Genomic DNA, 22,608 nt, shown 5'->3' with positions numbered 1-22,608 from the left:
CAAAAACATGATAAAAGCAATTGCCATTTGTGAACAATTGCTTTTTCTTAGTATATCTTGTCATTTTATAACCTAGTTAGCAAGACTATAGCTTCTAGGATGTCTTATCATTATAAAAATACTAGCTGCATATGTATCAGAAGATGGACTAGTTGGCCATCATTAGAAAGAGAGGCCCCTTGGTCTTGCAAACTTTATATGCCTCATTACAGGGGAAAGTCAGGGCCAAGAAGTGTATGGGGGGACTTTTGGGATAGCATTGGAAATGTAAATGAAAAAAATACCTAATAAATTTTTTAAAAATGTTACTTGTAATTGAACTTTTACAGTTTATATTCATAATGGCATTCAATTTCCATCATTTGTTTCATCAAGTGGTACCTACTGTTTGTGCATAGACCATGCTTCATGTTCTGCACAATAAATACAACAATTGTAAAGACAGTCTCTTCACCCATGACACATAGTTTAGACTGATAGAGAGAAAGGAAATAGTAAGACAATCAGCAGCTATAATAAGTACTTGTAATTAGAGTAGATAAAAAAAAACAAAGAATAACAGTTGAAAATTCACTTTTTATTTGTTTAGTTATTAGGGAGGGGATGGGTCCCAACAAACAGGGATATCAGCAACATGGAATAATGGGGAAAGAGAAGATATTAGAACAGGGATGAGATGCTATAGAATAGCAACAACAATAAACAAAAACAGAAACAAAAATGAATAAACTACTCATTTGAAAGCCATGCCATTAAAAAGGGAAATCTAGATGGTCTACTGTGCCAGAAGCAGAAAAAAAAATAAATCTGTGTGAATGAAAAGTGAAAGAAATTAAGACTTTGAAAACATCAAAAAGGAATGTATCAGAGAAGAAGCCTGACCATAGCCTGTGCTGCTGTCTAGGAAAAAGAGAAAATGAGGTTTAGGTGAGTCAAATATACAGAAACTACATGCCAGATCCTATGACAGGCATCAGAGGAGGATGAGATATGCAATACAAAAGTGAAGAGCCTAGGACCAGTTTTCAATTCAATAATCTTGAAAGACAAAGAGTAACATATCTTCCTATGTTACTAGGACAAAATACCTGAGAATTTATCATTGCAAATATAAAACCTAACTTAATTTGTGTTTATGAAGAAGTGAGTGTGTTGGCAGCAGCCTCTCAACAAACAGTGAGGGGCTTCATATTGCAGAGGGCATCACTTGGTGAGACAGGCCAGCATGCCTTCTAGTCACACTTCCTCTTCTTAAATACCATGAAATCATCAGTGTCATCATAGAGGCTACACCATTTTTTTTAGGTATTTTCTTCATTTACATTTCCAATGCTATCCCAAAAGTCCCCCAAACCACCCCCCACTCCCCTACCCACCCACTTCCACTTCTTGGCCCTGGTGTTCCCCTGTACTGGGGCATATAAAATTTGCAAGACCAAGGGGCCTCTCTTCCCAATGATGGCCAACTAGGCCATCTTCTGCTACATATGCAGCCAGAGACACGAGCTCTGGGGGTACTGGTTAGTTCATATTGTTGTTCCACCTATAGGGTTGCAGACCCCTTCAGCTCCTTGTGTACTTTCTCTAGCTTCTCCATTGGGGGCCCTGTGTTCCATCCAATAGCTGACTGTGAGCATCCACTTTTGTGTTTGCCAGGCACTGGCATAGCCTCACAAGAGACAGCTATATCAGGGTCCTTTCAGCAAAATCTTGCTGGTGTATGCAATGGTGTCAGCGTTTGGAGGCTGATTATGGGATGGATCCCCGGGTATGGCAGTCTCTAGATGGTCCATACTTTGTCTCAGCTCCAAACTTTGTCTCTGTAACTCCTTCCATGGGTGTTTTGTTCCCAAATCTAAAAAGGGGCTAATTGTCCACACTTTGCTGTTTCTTCTTCTTGAGTTTCATGTGTTTTGCAAATTGTATCTTGTATCTTGGGTATCCTAAGTTTCTGGGCTAATATACACTTATCAGTGAGTACATATCATGTGAGTTCTTTTCTGATTGGGTAACCTCAGTCAGGATGATACTCTCCAGGTCCATCCATTTGCCTAGGAATTTCATAAATTCATTCTTTCTAATAGCTGAGTAGTACTCCATTGTGTAAATGTACCATATTTTCTGTATCCATTCCTCCGTTGAGGGGCATCTGGGTTCTTTCCAGCTTCTGGCTATTATAAATAAGGCTGATATGAACATAGTGGAGCATGTGTCCTTCTTACCAGTTGGAACATAGGATATAAGCCCAGGAGATGTATTGTGGGATCCTCAGGTAGTACTATGTCCAATTTTCTGAGGAACCACCAGACTGATTTCCAGAGTGTTTGTACAAGCTTGCAATCCCACCAACAATGGAGGAGTGTTCCTCTTTCTCCACATCCTTGCCACCATCTGCTGTCACCTGAATTTTTGATCTTAGCCATTCTGGCTGGTGTGAGGTGAAATCTCATCGTTGTTTTGATTTGCATTTCTGTGATGATTAAGGATGCTGAACATTTTTTCAGGTGCTTCTCAACCATTCAGTATTCCTCAGGTGAGAATTCTTTGTTTAGCTCTGAGCCCCATTTTTTAATGGGGTTATTTGATTTTCTGGAGTCTACCTTCTTGAGTTCTTTATATATATTGGATATTAGTCCCCTATCTGATTTAGGATTGGTAAAGACCCTTTCCCAATCTGTTGGTGGCCTTTTTGTCTTATTGACAGTGTCTTTTGGGAGGCTACACCATTCTTATCTAATCTTCATTACCTACACCCAAAAACTAACCAGTACCCCCCCCCCAGAGCTCCCTGGAACTAAACCACCAACCAAAGAACACACCTGGTGGCACTCATGGCTCTAGTTGCATATGTAGCAGAGGATGGAATCAATAGGAGGAGAGGCCCTTGGTCCTGCGAAGGTTCTATGCCCCATTGTAAGTGAATGCCAGGACCAGGAAGCAGAGTGGGTCGGTTGGGGAGCAGGGGAGGGGGGAGGGTATAGGGGGTTTTTGGAGGGGAAACCAGGAAAGGGAATAACATTTCAAATGTAAATAAATAAAAATATCTAGTAAAAAACATAAATACTATCAATGAGTGGTAAGACAAATTGAAATGATAACAAATGCTGGACTTGTCACTGGCAACATGACCTTTTGTATGAAGAGCTAATGTCACTAACATGACTAGACTTCAAATTTTTCACTTATCACATAATCCAATAATAGAGTCATGTAAATGAAATTGTTTGGTATAAAATACTACAAGCATAAAATGAATAAGACAAATGTGGCTCTTTAAGTAAATATCAGCAATCTTCTGTTCTTTAATTATTCTTTCATTTTGTAGAATCACACACAAACACAAGAAATTTAAGCCTGTGATTTATTTTTTCAGCAGAACTTTTAGTTTATCTAAAGCAATAGAAAAATTATATATATATATATATATATATATATATATATATATATATATATATATATATATATATATATATCAGAGTGTCATTTCTGAAATTTGACTCATTTGACCCAAGATTGAAGCCATGTGTGGTCAACTATATATAAAAAAAAATACTCTCATTTAAATGCAGCTAAGGGTTTCTATTTTTTTAAGGTAAAAACATCTGTTTCTTTACAACAACTAAGATTTTATACCAAAAAGAAAAATCATCAAGCTTCTTTTTTGTTTCCAACTTAATATTATTATTGATTATTTGGGAATTTTACATCATATACCCTAATCACACTCACTTCCAAATCCTTCCAGATCCAACCCCTAAACCCTTTTGACACCCCCACACACAACCCCAGAAAAAAAGAAAAGGAAGAAAAAAGTTATATTTATTCTTGTTGAATGCCAGAATATAGATATAGAATCCAATCTACTCAGTGTGTTCTGAATCAGGCTAAGGTCTGCCTTGTTTTCATGTTTTTGCCAATTGTCTTAGTTAGGGTTTTACTGCTGTGAACAGACGCCGTGACCAAGGCAAATCTTATAAAAAACAACATTTTATTGGGGCTGGCTTACAGGTTCAGAGGTTCAGTCCATTATCATCAAGGTGAGAGCATGGCAGTATCTAGGCAGGCATGGCACAGGAGGAGCTGAGAGTTCTATGTCTTCATCCAAAGGCTGCTAGTGGAAGACTGACTTCCAGGTAACTAGGGTGAGGATTTTATACCCACACCCACAGTGACACACCCATTCCAACCAGGTCACACCTATTCCAACAAGGCCACACCTTCAGATGGTGCCACTCCCTGGTCCAAGGATATACAAACCATCACACCAATATAATCTATAGTACATGCCATGCAATTTTGAATAAATTGGTCCATCCTGAGAAAGTTCTGGCACAGGTCTGCTCTGTTAATACTTAGTGTGTGCTGATTGGCACTCATATACATGTTTTCCTAATCATTATTTTCTGACCGTGTTTGACTGAATTAAAACAACTTTCCTTGAATCGTGACTTTCTGTGTTACATTTGTGTATAAAAGTACACTGGAACTGAAGTAAGATTGTCTGTGGCATCACACTGGAGTCTGTCCCCAGTTTTTCAGGTGTTCAGATCCCAAGCCCAGCAGACAGGGTACCAGGTCCTCAGATCTCAGGTACATTACAGGTTGACTGAAAAATTAACAATGAGCAACCACCTTTATACTAAGCAAAGCATCTCTCCAGCTCTAACTTGTCATTTTAAAGAGAGGGAAAAAAAGAGTCTTTGATTCTTTGATTATAATCTTCATTATCCTTATTAGATGAATATACTTAATTCCCTAGTGGAATTCATAAATTTTCAGAGTAATAAATGCTATATTTAAAAAAAATCTTTAAAATGTCAACACAATAGGAGTATTCAAGATAGCTTTGAGTCCATTTCTTATTATAGCTTTGTAAGTATTTCAAGGAACAATTAGCTTCTCAACTCTGAGATCACAATTATAATTAATATTACAAAAACATTTCTGAAATGTGCTTCTTTGTTTTGATTTTGGGTAATATGTTCATTCGTAAGCTTTGACAGGATCTGGTGAGTTCTGGACTAAGATTTTTAAAAGAATATTCAACTAAACTTTTTAAATAAGTGGGTCACAAAGTTGCTGAATACATATTTTAAGAATCTCTTCCACTTTCATTAATTGCACTAGATTGCCAAATTCAGCCACTGGCATAATAATTAATGTTAACCATATCATAGCTGTCATGTTGAACTAGAGAAAAGAGAGCCAATATAAAGCTACAACTTGGTATCTGCCAGATCTAGTAGAAGAAAATAAGGTAGTACAACTAATCCAATAGTTGTTGGAAAGAAGAAAAGGTGTAGTTAAACCCTAAAGGAAAATATAAGGAGTAGAAGCCAGAGTTAGAACCTGAAAACTGGGAATTAACACATCAAAATTGGTCATACTGAAACAAATCTCCTCAGAGCTTTTCTAAAAGCCGTTTATTTTTCCAACTATTTTCATTTTCAAAGTGTTACATTACCAAAAATATCCTTAGTAATTATTTCCTTAGTCATTCCTTTTGTAGTTCTCTAAATTCTGTGCTTGGTATGATTCAGCTGATTGCAAAGAAGATAGGACAATATAAAAAAAAAAAAACCTGACACATGCTACTTATAAGCACATATTTCATTGTCGTCTAATCTATCTTATGTTAAAGAGTCAACAGAAATTCTCTTTATTCAATGCCTGAAGAATCAAAGTTTTATAAAACTCTAATTATGAGTCAGCACATAGCTATATCATCCCATTGTGCTACATTCCACTGATACATTCCATTTGTCCTAAATGTTGTTAAGAGACTTTAGTAGCAGAAAAAAAATACCTGCTATTTCAAAACATAGAAATCAAATCACATGGTATGTTACCAATGGAGAAATACACATGCACACACAAAATTATGAATTTTCTTAATAAAGAAAAAACAAAATGCCATTATAAAATCTATGGATTTATCATAATTAAAGTATATAAGACAAAAATCAATTGTTATGTTATATTGCTAAAGATGCTACATATACACCCTCAAAGGAAAAATTACTGTATATATAAAATATAAATCATGGTGTGGTTACTGAATCTTTAGATTGTAGGTCATTTATACAAAATCTACTTGCTGTTTTCACTCGAGAAAAATAATGGCATCCACTAATATTTCTACATGCCCTTAATCCAGTTCTTCCTAAACCTTAGAGAACACTTTATCCCCATAATATCTTATTATTTCTTCTTGCTTTTCCCACATGATAGACCCTGCTAGTGAATGTACAGTATTCATTCTCTCCTAACACTGGTTTTGTTTTTCAGTATTCATGTACTAGACTAGCTTATATGTGCCCAGTTCCCAATACCCAGTGAATATATGACTTAGCTCTGAAAGGTTAAATATTGAAAAACATATAGTTCTTTCTCTTGAGCACAGTGGCCCATGATGAAAATGTAATTTCATTATGTTAATTACTTCCCGTCTTTCTTTCAACTTTGTTTTGTTTGAACTTTTGTTTTGGTGAAAACACTGGAAACAACTTCTTGTTTTCCATCTGCGTACTTTATTTTTACATAGCATTTGGACTCAGTATGAAAAGGTCAAACAGCCACGTCATTTCAATATAAGAATCAGAGTCCGGTACCAAGGACAAATGAATAAGTAGCAAGTGAAACTTGAGAAGCTGAGAACTTTCTTAATGAGTTACAAATGTTCTGGGCTGTCTGTGGACTTGCTGATACTACCAGAAAGAAATGGCATACACTCAAGTCAGTGTAAACAATTTTTTATAGAGAGAGTACATGCAATTGTCACTATAAAGAAGAAATAAGTGACATTTTACTTACATGAACACACATGGAGTATTTACACTAGAATTACCTTTTTCATATAACTATAGAGTTTAGAAATAAAAGAATAAGTGAACAGTCAAAGAAAATATAATATATACAAAGTTTTCTAGGGTTACTTCTCTAATGTTTATTCAGTTTTGCCCATTTCCTTGATTGCTTGCATGTTCACTTTTTGTAATTGATAAACAACCATTTAAATATTATATAATATAAAAATATTATTTGGTGTTTCTTAATATATAGTTGTTAATACAAATTCTGACCTCTGTCCCTCCCCCTTTTGAATCTGAGCAGCCTGTGACATAAGTGAAGGTAACTATAATCTCCAAGGCTATATCTAATGAGGTCATTACAAACCTACATGTCTGAGCAATATAATTATTCTATAGCTATCATCCTGCCAGGATACCACATGGAAAGGACTTTTTAAGGAATCCTAATTCTCAAATACTTCAAGTTCTGAAACAGATACGGAAAGAAGCAAGACTAAAGTCCTCTATGACTGAGCTCCTACCAAACTTTGAGACCTTTTAGCAGAGATCAGACAGCATAAATCAGAAGCAAGCTGTCCCTATGTGACATATTGCAATTCCCAACCTTCAGAGTTTGTTATAAAAATGTTTCTATGTTGTTAAATTTGGGAGTAATACAACCAAAGAGCATATATAAGCTGGACGTAGGGCCCACACACATGTATAGCAGCTGTGTACCTAGGTCTTCATGTGTGTCCCCACAACAACTGGAGAAGGACCATCCCAAAAGCTGTTGCCTGTCTTTGGAAGCCACTCCTCTAACTCTGCTGTCTTGTCTGGCCTCAGTGCATAGCCTGGCAGAGACTTGATGTGCTGGTTTAGGGGGTAACCATAGGGTCCTCTACTCTCTCAGAAGAAAAGGGAAGAAGGGATGGCGATGAACTACGTTGGGGGGGGGGGCTGTGATGGGAGACAGTGATTGGGATGTAAAGTGAATAAAAATAAAACAAAAACTGGGGGGTAATCTAAAAAAATAGTCACAACACTAGAGAAAGTCTTTTACCTACATTTGCAAATATGAGAGAGAGAAAAAAGAAGTTTCTCAAGATGAAAAAAACAAACAAACAAACAAACAAAACAAAAGTAATACCCAAAAGGTAGTAATAATATAAATACTTTACTTTCACACTTATAGACTCGCTCAACTAAACTAACTACCAAACAATATTGTGTATAGTAACTCAGTATGGTTCAATATACTGAAATTCACACACACACACACACACACACACACACACACACACACACACACACAAATTAGTTTATATAATCAGATAAGTGTCTCTAAAATTATCAAGTGAAGTTTAATTTTCAAAATAGTCTCAGTTCAACAAATATCATCTGTTCCCAAGGTAACTGCACCCTAACATCACAAAACCAACAGAACTCTTGCTGCCATAGTCATCCATATTTCACTCTTCTACTCACATGCTGGAAGGACAATGAATGGATGAGGTTTTGGTGCCATGTTATATATATTCTTCATTTTATAAATTTAATGAATTTTTGTCTATTTTCTTTTGAGATTTCAAGTAATGTAGGGTAGAACATGTGCCAAGAAACTAAGTCTATCTTGGGATTATAGTTTAATGGCCTACGTTGAAGATTAGTTTTCCTCTTCTATATGGTTTGTCCAAAAAGGCATATAATGGAGTCTTGAAGAAGTATCCTGAATCCCAGACTTGCTTACAACCAGCCAAGTGCTGCATTTAAGTCTATCCTTTGAAACAAATTTGAAAATTATGAGCTGTGTATGGAGAGTGTGTATGTAAGTGAAAAGAGAGTGCATGTGGTGAAAAGTGGAATGTGTGTGAGATGTGTGTGAAGAGTGTGTGTGAGAGTGAAAGGGGAATGCACAGAAGTGTATATGAGTTTGGGAGTTTAAGAAAAATAGAGTGCACAGGAGAATGCAGAGTGTGTGCAGCCTCGAGGTGGGAGTGAGGGAGGGAGAGAGAAAGAGAACAGAGAGTGGGAGAGAAGAGAGAGAAACTAAGCCTTGAAATATTGCCTGTCAGCTTGTACCCAAAAAGTAGTCTGTGTCTATTTATTATACACCTTCCAGATATCCCTGTTTCCAGTTGAGAACTCTAATCCTGTGTCAAGGCTAGACCCCGATAAAATTCTGGCTGAATATTTGACATGGAAGGACATAGAATATAGCACATCTTTGAAATATTTTAGAGTTGATTCGACTTCATTGTATAATCATCTATGCTGAGACTATCACTTCTCACAAACATTCAGTACAAAATGGGAGAAGTATGTTGAGAGCCATGTGAAATATTATATTGAGAAAGTCATTAAATTTTAGGAAACTCAAGTTTTTAAAATAAAAAAATTAATATAATACAATCAAAATATATATTATATTTGATGTGTTCATGCTGAGAGGTGATAGTAGGAAAGTTTTAAGATATTATTATCCAAAATTCATCAACTATTCTTTTGAAAAATAGGAAAACTGTGTACCAACAGTGAAAAAACTGTCACTCATAACAGTAATCTTGGCTTCTAGTTAAGGTGATTGAGGTAGCATTTGTAAGTGTTGCATGGCGGTTCACAGGGGCATTATTGTGTGTTCAGAACTGAGATTGCAGTGAATGCCACAATGTAGCAAACCTTGAATTCATTTACTTTATTTTGGGATTAATTTTGTTTGTTACAAATGTAAAACTCTGAATATTTGCCAAATTTTCACAACTCCCACCACATTAGACGATACAAAACCATACATACGAGGCTATGATCTCTAGTTTAAGATGTCTACCCCCCCCCCACTCACTCACTCACACACCCTATATAGTTGGTAAGACGGCCAAAGCAATGTTTAGAAAGTCACATAAGCATCTAACCCTCCCTCCTCTTTCCTCCTACAGAAAAACATGAACACCACAATTGCTATCGCCTAGCTGTATGGTTCTGCACGCTTCATGCGATGACTACAGGGCCAAATCTTCTTCAAGCCTGTTCTCTTCCATGATGGAAATGGTCCTGCCAGTCCTAAAGGACATAGCTTCTCAGCAGTTGCAGAAGAAGTATAACCAAGCTGAGTTTTCTCCGTTTCCACACAAAGGCCTTTTATAAGTTGGCAAAAGCACACAGTTTTTCCCAAGCTGAAGACTTTAGAAAGTTTTAGGATTCATGTTATCAGCACTTTTAGGTCATAATACACTTATTTCTTATTATGTTCTAATTATCAACTAATCATTACTTAGTTTTGTTTTCTTACTTAACATTCCCTGATATGTGTTTAAAAGGTTGTTGTCTCTGTATAAAAAGTAAATGTTTTCAAATATTTTGTCAAAGAAATCAATTCTTGAAACCAGTTAGGTGGAATTGATTCTCTTTGAGCTAAATGGTATTTGTATGCCATAATATTAACTAGACAGAGTTTGGAGGTATCAATTTTCTTTTGATTTCTAATATTATTTGGATATTCATTAAGCTCATCTATTGGCATGGGACCATTTAAGAAGCACAGTATATTGTTAAATTTTATAGATTGGTATTTTTAGAAAGAAAATGGTTAAGTAGATTAGGGAATGGATGAGCCTTTGGAAGACTTTATATGGGTTCCTTATAATGGATATTGTGAGTCCCCAGCAATTTCAGGCCTTGAGTACTATGAACTTGGAGGCATCTACTTGAATTGAGCATCTTCCTGTGCCTCATAAAAAAGGTGTGGTTGCTCTAATGAAGACAGTTCCTAAAACAACACAGCACTGTTTCTCATGACAAAGGCCCTAACTGCCAAATATAGTTTTTAAACTCCTTAGTTTTGCCAAAACCAATTAAGGGCATATCTGTAACAAATCTGTGCACAACAAGACAATTAAGATGATCACTGATAATAAAACCTGAATTTGTGACATCTTCAGATGACCTTCTCAAATCCTTCATCCTTCTCCTATTCCCACTTATTATGTCCCCAACATGAAGGTAAGCTGAAGCTCAAAGACATGAAGGAGTTTGTATAAATCCACCCAGCCAATGACAGAATTCAAACCATCTGAAGCTAACATTTCTTTGGCATTTCTGCATACATACCATTTATAGTAAGAGACAAGCATAGGGAGGGGAAGCGGGGAGGGAATGAAGACTCAGCACAGACTGCTTGAGAAGACGCTAGTATGTGGCATATAAATCATATCAAAGAAAAGCTTCACTACCATAATTGTTTTTACACTGCCATTGTCTGGGAAATCTTCCCATATCTGTAGACACAATTCCAAGTGTGGATTCCATCATATAGAGAGGTCTTGTATGTGCCCACTAAATAAAGCACACTTATCATTAATCATTAAGTCCTTCATAGATACTAATTTACATATTCCTTATAATACTAGGAAGTACATGTTATTATCTGATCATTTTGTAAATGAGGAAAGTCAAGACAGACCCAATAAGTAATTTGTCCAGTCACACAGCTTGAAGTTGACAAGGGCAGGGCCAGAACTCCAACAGCTCCCAGATTCCAGAATCTTTTAACTATTCCACTGTAGTGAATAAATGCACAAGTAATTCAAACAGCAAATGAAGAAAATCATTCTATTGTAAGCACAAAAATGAAGGAATTCTTTTATCTCTGTTGACTCTAATGAGGTGCTAACCAGTTGTGCTTGGGGATGTTGAAACTTTAACACTGCAGATATTATCTATATTAAAAAATGAGTGCTGAAGTCATGGGCAGTAAGTATGAGGCTGCTTCGTCAATGAACCATGTCATGTATTAGGAAGAAATTACATATTTGAAATCTAAAGTTTGAAGTTCTCATTTAACATAACTTATCTTTTTGCCATTTTCTTGATAAAGGCAGTATTTAGAGGAAACCAGACCTCTCTGTGAGGTAGCCAGCCGTTGCTGGGGTTCACAAAATGAGCTAAAAGTGAGCTGCAAACTGTGCAGTGATTTTTTTTTCTCTATTTCATTAGGTTTGTTTTGGCTCTGAACTCAGAGCAGCCTAAAACTGTAAAGTGATCACTCCAGGGACCACCAATACATTTTACAAGGTTCACATCTAGTGTTTCCAAACCTCCTTCTGAGATGATATCCAGCCTCAAAGAAGTGGTAAGTAGATGAGGTGAAGGGGGAAGAGGAACCTTGATTGTAGTGTGCAGTGTAATAAGGAGTCACCAGGGTGATGTGAAGATAAACTAAAGGCCATCTGGTCAGCACTAAACTATCTACTTCTCCAGCAGGATTCCATCCAGAGATTAGAACTGATTCTCCTCCTACCTCTGCTTAAGCAAATTTGAGACACAGGCTTAGTTTTCAAACATGTAGTTGCTGAGCTTGCAAAAGAGCAAGGAAAATGGTGAAAACATCTGTAAGCATGTCACTCAACAAAGCCCATAACATAAGGTAATTCTTATGAGTGAAAATCAGAACCCAGTGGGCACATAAATTTTATGTGACTCTGTTCCTTTCCAAATGATGTAAGGAGGAAATAGTACAATCAACTTTATACCTCTGCAATACTTAGACTCTTTCCACTTGAGAAAAATATTCACTGTGTTGAATATTTCTGACAGGAGAGTTTAAACCAATTCTGGGCAGAACAAAGCAACTATGTCTCAGAAAATGTAACATAAAAAAACACATTCTGCAAGAAATCTTTTGTTCCCTTTTGTACCATACAATGTCAGTCTGTAGTCTCTTAGAGAGGAGTAAGATTACACATTTATCATTTAACTGCCTTCAGAAGAGACTGAATAAAACACGTGCACATGTCAAGTTGACCCACAATTCTGCAAAACCCCATGAGGAAGCAATCCCAACAGGACTGCCACCAACACCACACTCTGCATAAAGTCACGGCACAGTCCTCTGTCAAGGAAACAGCTAGGGAAGAATTGAGATATGAAATGATACAATTCATTGCTAAAATATTAAGCAACTTTCAACACCTTGTCAACTTGATTGTGGACAACCTGCAACAAAAAAAGTTATATAGATTAGATATAGACAGATGATATAGATAGATGATAGAGGTAGAGGTAGAGGTAGAGGTAGAGGTAGAGGTAGAGGTAGAGGTAGAGGTAGAGGTAGAGGTAGAGGTAGAGATAGAGATAACCTCGTGAGCAAAGCATATCACTCTCCTTGTCCATCTCTCAGTTTTGAAACAAGCACTGGTTACAGAGGTCATAGCATTCCTTTCGGGTCCATGTAGATATAATTGGGCATTAGGAGTTTCATGTTTACACTCTCCCTACAGGCTCTCGGAAACTTGTTTTATTTTTGCCTGTTGATTTGACCAGCCTAGCCTTGAACTAAAAAATTATTGTTCCCTCAGTGTCCCGGATGCTGAAACTACAGTATGGGAGTCTCATAATCAGGTTTATAGTTTATACTCTGAAAGATGATGCCCATGTAAATTTTCATTTTCAATTTTAGATATATAAGACCTTAAATAAAGTCTGTGGAAAATATCAGTTACTTAGACCCAGTGTGAAATAAAGCAAACCAAATTTCTGCCCCTCATAGGAACATAAAAATGTTCTAATTTTGAAAACAGGTGTGATGTCAACACTCTGGCATTTCCTGCTTTAAATTTCTTGATTTTATTGGTCCATGTTACTTATTTCTTTAGGTAATGTCTCTTATCATGTATAATTTATATGGTATAGCTATCTAAAAAGAAAAGTATTCCAAGAACAGATTGTAAAATAACTGATTTCACAGATGACTATTTTACAATGCCCACGGAAACTAATCAGAAAAATGCAAAGACCATCTCATTAATATTCCTCTAGCAAAAATCTAAAAGTCTCTAGAAACACATTAACCTGTATATCATTGACTGTGAAAATAATATTAATTACTAGTGTACTAAGTATTTTTTAAATGAAATATTATTTTCACAGGCTTACAAGCCAAATATAGTCTGTACTATAGCTCAGAAAATGAACTACTCAATAAACCATTCATTCTTTCATTGAACACACGTTGGTAATGCACCTAACCTGCTGAGTTCTGGTGCTATAAGGCCTAAGTAACACAAGAGTGTGCTGTAAGAAAGGGGGTCACAAATAGTAAAACAAATATGGGACAATAGCAAAGATCAGTGACAAAGGAAAACATGGTGATGTGAAAAAGAGCTTGGCAGAGAGCAGGGCCCCATGGGGCAGAGGAGCATATGAGGAAAGGTGTCTTTGAAAATGTAATACCTGAACAGAGACCTGAATATGACAGAGGAATTGTGAACGTAAAATCCAGGATAAGAGAACTCTGTGAAAAAAGACTATCAAATTCATGTAATTAAAAAATAGTGAGATAGAAAATTAAGCTCAAATCATCAGCATTATATATGTGATATAATATAAAATACTATAAAACACTCTTTTTTCTATTTGGGAATGACAAACTGGACAGAAAAAGAATGCAAGCCCTTAAAGTCTACACAAAGAACTACAGGCAACTAAGGAATTCTAAAAGCTGGAGAAATAGTCTTCTCCAGGGATGAACACACCAACTGATTATATAATACAAAATAGTTATGCCAAAAAACATGCACATGAGTAGTACTATATAGACTAAGAAGCTTATATTTATATATTTAGGAGTTTGTAAGCATATATAGATATATAAATGCACATAACAGCAATCAGTGAAGAAAGTGGACCATGAGTTGAGAGAAGGAGATGTAGGAAAGGGTGTGAAGGGAGGAAAGGTAGAAATGATGAATAATATTATATTCTCAAAAAGAAGAAAGTAACAAAATTTTACTTACAAAATCACATTAAGACTTTTATAATATACTACTTATCTGCTACCTTCTTTTTAAAAAGAATTATCCTTAAAAACATTAACCTATTCTAAGCAAGTGCTAAAGATGTGTACTTACCGTCAAGACAAATTTATCTTAAGAGAAATAATTCATCACTCAGTGAGACTTATATTCGACATTTAGCTATAACTTATTTTCCTTCAAAGTGTTATATGAAATTATCTTAATTTGCATTGTGCAATACAAGAATAAATACATGAATATTAAGTAAAAAGCATAATTTATTTACTGGAAACATAAAGTGTATAACTAACACATATATTGTTAACAATGAAATATCCAAAGCCCAAATAATGCTGTGTGAGTTAAGAGTGCTTCAAGTTCTATTGTTCAAAAGCCCTCCCTCAAAACTGCTGAGATTAAAGCATTCCACAAACCCACAGAGAAAAATTCTATAAATGAGTTTGAAACACTTAAAATGACAAAAATGTGTTTCAAAAAGGGTAGCATGATTCTTCATCCTCAGTCTAGATGCATTAGGTTCAGGTGAAACGTTGTTATCAAAAGCGAAAAGAGTCAACACAGCCTAGCCTATACCAGGACCAGTGAGAGCTGAGCACAGCTGCACACATCTAGGACACAAACACTGGAGAGAAAAAAAAAAAAAAAAGCCCAGCAGGATCTCTTGGGTTTTCAGGCCAGCAATCTAGCTAAGACAGAGACTTGCTGTAAGTACCAGGTATTTACACTGAGAATCTCCTTTGATTTTGTAGGTAGCTAAACTCAAACTCTTAAAAATTTACTAATATCGTTACATTTTAATTGTCATTTTTTTCTTTTAAGACTAGGTTTAATCACTGTCTTCCAGATATGTTATTCCCACTACAGCAATGAACACAGAGCAGCTATGGATAACATTCTATCATGGATGTGACAGATCCTAATGAGGCTCAATACTTTCTGGAGGACATATTTGCAGTTAATTGTTGCTAAGGGAAGCAGAGTCATTCTCTTCAACAATGTGACCACTGGTATGTTGTCCGTGTTCTAGGAAGTAACCCTAATTATATTCAGTGGGTCAAAAGTAACTAGAAAATAGGATAGAAAAAGAGGTGGGTCAGCAGGTGTCCGGTCTGGTATTTCTCAACTTGACACAAGCTAGGGTCATCTGGGAAAAGGAAATCTCAATTGAGAAAAATGTTTCAGCAAATTGTTCTGGAGGCAAGCCTATGGGGCCTTTCTTGATCAGTTATTGATGTGGAAAATCCAAGCTCACTGAGCTTGGGGCCAACCCTGGCAAGTAGCCATGGTTGGTCTAAGAGACAGGCTGCCTAAGCCATGAGGAACAAGTCAATAAACAGTATTTGTCTAGTCTCTGCTTCAGGTCTTTCCCACAGGTTCCTTACTTGAGTTGCTGCCTTTTTTTTTTTTTTCCTCCATGATTAACTATAAACTGTAGGCTGAAATAAACTCTTTTCTCTCCAATTTGCTCTTGGTCATGATAGTTTATCACAGCAACAGAAATCCTGAGACAGCAGGAGTAGAATAGAAATAAAAAGGAGAAATGGATTTTGTTAACTGAACCACAATAACACATGAAAAAATGTAAAAACGAAATTGCACAGTTTACTTACTTTGAATCTTCAGATACCCACAGAGGTCAGGAAATGAGTATGAGGTTGTAGACAGATGCTTTCAAGGAAGGAGAAAGTAATAATAACACATTGTTATAATGGGTTAAAAGGAAATACTAAAATAGAAAGGTTTAAATTTGGATGGGTTATGGGAGGAATAAAGTAATACTAAAGATCTTTTAAAAACTATATAGAAACCTATTACTGTAGAAGCTTCCTAAAATATGTACATACACATATGCAAAAAGAGATTTTTAAAACATTTTTATTGATTCTTTGTGAGTTTCATGCATCTCCTAATGTCCTGTACCTGCCCTCTGCCTTTGAAAAAAACAAAAACAAAACAAACCACAAACAAAATAAATGAAACCATGCAAAGAAACATCACATCATGGATGCTGTAGTATTCAGTACGTCCCACAGTATACTGCTCTGTCCATACATCTTCTGTTGCAAATGTTCATTGCAATGAGTCTTTGGACTGGTTCCAGGTCTCTGGTTTCTGTGACACCAGATCAATATTAAATCCTCACCAGGACGCCTCCCAGTTATCCTGTTGTTGCCCTGTGTCCTCTAGAGCTCCTGCCACTTTATATCAACAGGATCAGTCCTTTCACATGCCCCAACAGTTCACAGATGATGTAGATTTTGGGGTGGCCCAACTCAAAGCCCTGTATCTGGACCTCAGTGGCAGCTATCAGGATGAGTTCTCCACTCCTGTTCCAACTAGGCCACCCAATGCCACCACCAGCAAGAGGCAGAATCAGCTCTCTAGCTTTCATGCTCTTGCAGTGGCTCACTGGAACCCATACCTCCATAGCCAGCTCCACTGGGCTGGCAAGTCAAGGCCCAGGGCCTCAGTCTCCAGAGCACTTCAACACGAGAGAGGTGGAGCCAGCTCTCCAGTGTGGTACAGCCACTCTGGGACCAACCCTGCCCAGCTCTTGGATATCTACACAGTTCCAGTTGGTTCCCTTGACCAGAGATATCTGCAAGGTCTCTAGTGGTAATATAAACCATAGACGTTAACATCAACCCTTGTTGCTGCATAACCATGAACCTAGACAGACATGGTCCTCTGTGTCAGCATGGGTTGGCCCTTCACAATGGCCTCAGGTGGCAAAACTGGCTATGCACAAGAAGCTAGTTCCCTCTACCCTCAAGTCTCCAGTTCCATCTTTCTTCAAATTGTTCGAACTATTATGCTTCTCTTTCTATCCACCACATTCTTATACATTGTAGTGGCTCCTGCTATACGCAACCCACACTACTTGTAGGACTCTAGGTGACCTCCTCTATCTGCACCATGTGTCATGATAGTCAGCAGTCTCTGGATATTATCTTCCTCCTCCTCTGGTGTAGTGTGTGGTGGTAGTCAGGACTCTGTGTGACTAAGACCTGTCTGTGGGTATCTTTCCCTGACTTCACCACACATCATGGCGGCTCTTAATTTTGTGGAAAAAATTTAGAGTTAGTTACACTAAAGCAGGATAACAATTCCCCTACTAAGTACCATGGGTTGACAAATGAAAAGATCAATGCCAGAAATGAGCTGTCTCTTTTGGAATTTGCCCCAGACTAAGACCTTTTTTGGGGTCTCTTATCTGCGCGAAACAGGTCCCTAGTTGCAGGTGGGCAAGGAGTCAGCGAATGACAAACAAATACTACACAAGAGAACGTATTGAATTTGAGTGTATTTTCACAAAGTGAACACCAGTCTTATATAATACAGAAAACAAAGGGGTAGGATGTCATGGCAGGCAAAGTACATTGAAGTTACCTGACACAAAACAAAGGAATGACTTCAAAAGGACCTACAGGAACCATGTAATATTTACAGTAAAGATAAAACAGCCCTGCCTAGGGTCAGCTAATGACAGGTAAGGATTTCAACCTAGTCACAATTTGTGCTACTCCTTTGAGCCTTGTGAAAGGTAGCACCAGGGGGTTCTGCTCTAGCAGACCTTCTCATGAATAATGCAATACCACAAACCTCCTATTTCCTAGGCCTTGATAAATTCTTTCATGAGTATAACTTGGCTGTTCTTTAAAGTATCTGTGGGGAATCTCCATTTGTAAGAAGAATTCACCAACTTGCTTCTAAAATGCAATGTAGCCTACTATACCTGGCTATAGTGAAGATTCCTGTCTTAGTGGGATTCCCTAACTTTTTCAGTAAACCCATGGCTAGGCCATTGTATATTCCCTTGTTTGGGTAAGACTGGCTACTGGCCTAAGTAATCACTCTGCAGACAAACCCTTAGATCTTCTAGCTTCTTTCTTTGTAATGCCTACAGTCTCTACTAGAAGTAAATTTGAATGTTACTGAATAGATAACATTCTTACTGAATTCCTACTGAATTCCAAGCTTGTCTGCTTCAACGATTTTCTAGGACTTTAGAACACTGGTGAAGGCTTACCTATGCCAGAATTCAAACTTAAAAGGCACTTATAATAAATCAATACTGAAAGAGAGCATGTGGATCCATACACCAGACTAATGCGGGGATAGGGTATGAATATACAGGTTATGAGAATGCAAAGGTTCCAGGAAGTTGAGTTTCCTTGAAACTCTTTACCTTGTGAGTGCTTCCAGACCTCTTGGCCTGTCAAGCAGACTTCACTGAAATGGACATAGCAGGAATTGTTGGCTAGTGAGTTCTCTAAACTTCCCAAACATTACATATTATCACCAGTGCTATTGGTACCTTTCCAGAAATGAATGATAAGACTCTCTTGCTGAAGACAACATATACATGATTCACAAAATGCAGAAAAAGCAACCTGGGACAGACCTGGAAAGTTTGTGCCTTTAGACTAGCTTTCATGATACTGGAAGGTGATATGCATGTTACCAGAGGGAAAAGGTAATCACCAATGTAATCTAGCTCAGAACCCTGCAATCTGAAATAACAACCCATCTGAAAAGATATGCCCTTTGGTAAAATCATAGAATAAAACTCTCATAGTTGCAGCCAATCATTTTCTGATTGGACTTAAGACCAGCTCCAGAAGATGAAACTCAAAATCTAACACTTTTGTATCTTGGGGTATTCTGAGCTTTTGGGCTAATATTCACTTATCAATGAGTACATACCATGCGTGTTCTTTTGTGATTGGGTTGCCTCACTTTAGATGATATTTTCTAGTTCCATCCATTTGCCTAAGAATTTCATAAATTCATTGTTTTTAATAGCTGGATAGTACCCTATTGTGTAAATATACCACATTTACTGTATCCATTCCTCTGTTGAGGGACATTTGAGGTATTTCCAGCTTCTGGCTATGATAAATATGGCTGCTATGAACATAGTGGAGCATGTGTCCTTATTACATATTGGAGCATCTTCTTGGTATATGCCCAGGAGTGGTATATAGCTGGGTCCTCAGGTAGTACTATGTCCAATTTTCTGAGGAACCACCAGAATGATTTCCAGAGTGATTGTATCAGTTTGCAATTCTACCAACAATGGAGAAGTGTTCCTCTTTCTCCACATCCTTATGAGCATCTGCTGTCACTTGAGTTCTTGATCTTAGCCATTCTGACTAGTGTGAGGCAGAATCTCAGGAATGTTTTCATTTGCATTTCCCTGATGACTAACAATGTTTAACATTTCTTTAGGTGCTTCTTGGCCATTCAGTATTCCTCAGATGAGAAATTTTTGTTTAGCTCTGTAGCCCATTTTCAATATGTTTATTTGTTTCTCTGGAGTCTAACTTCTTGAGTTCTTTGAATATATTGGTAATTAGCCCTCTATCAGACATAGAGTTGGTAAAGAGATAAAATTCACAGACCATATGAAGCTCAAGAAGAAGGAATACCAAAGTGTGGATACTTTAGTCCTTCTTAGAATTAGCAACAAAATACACATGGGAGGAGATATGGAGACAAAGTGTGGAACAGAGTCTGAAGGAAAGGCCATCCATAGACTTCCTCACCTGGGGTTCCATCCCATATACAATTACCAAACCCAGACACTATTGTAGATGCCAAGAAGAGCTTAGTGACAGGAGCCTGATATAGCTGTCTGTTGAGAGGCTCTGCCAGTGCTTGACAAATACAGAGGTGGATGCTCACAGCCAACCATTGGACCGAGCACAGTGTTCCTAATGGAAAAGTTAGAGAAAGGACCCAAGGAGATTAAGAGATTTGTATCCCCATAAGAGGAACAACAATATAAACCAACCAGAACCCCCAGAGATCCCAGGGAGTAAATCACAAACCAAAGAATGCACATAGAGGGACCCATAGCTCCAGCTACATATGTAGCAGAGGATGGCCTTGTTGGACATCAATGGGAGAAGAGGTCTTTGGTCCTGTGAAGGCTTGATGTTCCAGTGTAGGGGAATGCCAGTACAGGGAAGTGGGAGTGGGTGGCTTGGTAAGCAGGGGGAGGGAGGATAGGATAGGGGTTTTTCACAGGGGAAACCAGGAACAGGGATAACATTTGAAATGTAAGTAAAGAAAATATCTAATAAAAATATCTAACACTATTATTAGGACCAAGCACCATTACCTAAGCAGAACTCAGTACACAAAGGAAAACCTTCTGCTGCTATTCTGTTAAATGAACATAGCATTAAATTGACTCTTAAAGAATTATTTTATACCCATTAATTAATACATCTCTCAGCACTCAACATGGAAGCTTTTTTGCTGTATATGTGATACATAATAAATCACAATTGTGTGTGCACAGAATAAGGGGCTAAAGAATGTTCAACCCTAAATGGGACATTAATATCACACATACACATGACCAGTGTTCAGTGATCATTGCAGAAGAAGAAGCAGGAATATTTTAAGAGCCATATGCAGTTGATTTCTAGATATAGAAATACAGCATAGTGTTTTCTAGACAAAGAGGCTAGACACACACTTGAACTCACAGTGGTCTTATAGATCTGTGCAAGCTCAAGCCAGATCAAATTCCAGCATGGAGAGGAGAGGCATAAAGTCCCATTCCTACCTGAATCCTATTGGCAACTGATATTTGCTGTGAGAGGGAAGTCAGCTTTCTCTAAGGAAGTAGGCTTTGTTGAGTCAACCATGTCCAGTGGAAAACCACACATCCCCAAAGATATAAGCAGCAAAATTGGATTTTGTCAATTCTTTTTTCTTTCTTTTTTTTTTTTTTTTTAATTGGTTTTTCGAGACAGGGTTCCTCTGTATAACCCTGGCTGTCCTGGAGCTCACTTTGTAGACCATTTCTTTTTATTCTGAGTTTGAGGGTTTTGTTTTTGTTTTTGTTTTTGTTTCTGTTTTTGTTTTTGTTTTTTTCTTATAGATTTAAAGTTGGGTGACTAAGGAAAGAGAGGCAAATTTTGGAGGAGTTGGGGGAAGGGATGAATATGATCAAAATACACTTTATGAAATCTAAAAAATAACATAGATATAATTAAACTAAAAGAGAACATAAAGAATTGTGATTGTTGGAATGAAAATGGTGCTATGGCTCATAGAGTTGGATACTAGGTCACCAGAGAGTTGCATTATTTGAAAGGACTAGGGTGCATGACCTTATACAAGAAATGTGTCACTGGTGGATAGACCTTGAAGTTTTATAAATCCCATTTCAAGCCTAGACTCTCTCTCTTTCTGCTGCCTGAGAATCTGGATGTAGAACTCTCAGATACCATGTCAGCCTGTGTGCCGCCATGCTTCCTACCATACTGATAGTGTGCTAAACCTCTGAAAGTATAAGCAGGCCCCCATTAAATGTTTTCATTCACAGTAGTTGCCACTATCATATTGTCTCTTCAAAGAAAAAGAACATGGACCAAGACAAGAATAGAGGACAGAGTTACAAGTGTACTAGGCTGGCCTCAGACTTGCTATGTGACTGGCACTACCTTGAGACCTTCCATCTCCAGGTCTCAAATGCTGAGATTACAAGCATCTGGTACCAACCAAACAGATTTATACCAGGTGAGGAATTAAGCTCAAAGTCCTGCTTCATGTTCTCCCAGTGATCTGTTTACTGAGTTATCTTTCCAGGCCAAATTTCAGTTTTTCAATCTACACAACAGGTTTAAAAATATGCGGATGTGTCAAGCAAAGTAATGTAGATCAAAGAGCTATTTAATAGTCACTTTATCACATTAAACTCATTTTCTATTGTCCTCATAAAAATTTCCCCCGAAAGGAGTTCAAAAGGAAAATACATAGAAAATGTCTTAAGTCTACCTACAAAAGATGGAGTTGCATATTAAATTATACAAGTTTTGTATTTACATTTTATGATACATGTTAATTTTTCAATAACTTTAGCAGTATTATTAGAGAACTAAATTCACTTGTAATTTCAGACTTCTGTGTTTTTTGCAGGGTGGTGACTTCAATTTTTTTAATTCTCCATATTAGACATTTTTAGTAAAGAATTTTACTTATTTGTT

The sequence above is a fragment of the Mus musculus genome, chromosome 4 (genome assembly GCF_000001635.26).
Source record: "Mus musculus strain C57BL/6J chromosome 4, GRCm38.p6 C57BL/6J".
NCBI classification, from domain to species: Eukaryota; Metazoa; Chordata; class Mammalia; order Rodentia; family Muridae; genus Mus; species Mus musculus.
The sequence above is the reverse complement of the archived record's forward strand: the minus strand, read 5'-3'. Positions refer to the sequence as shown.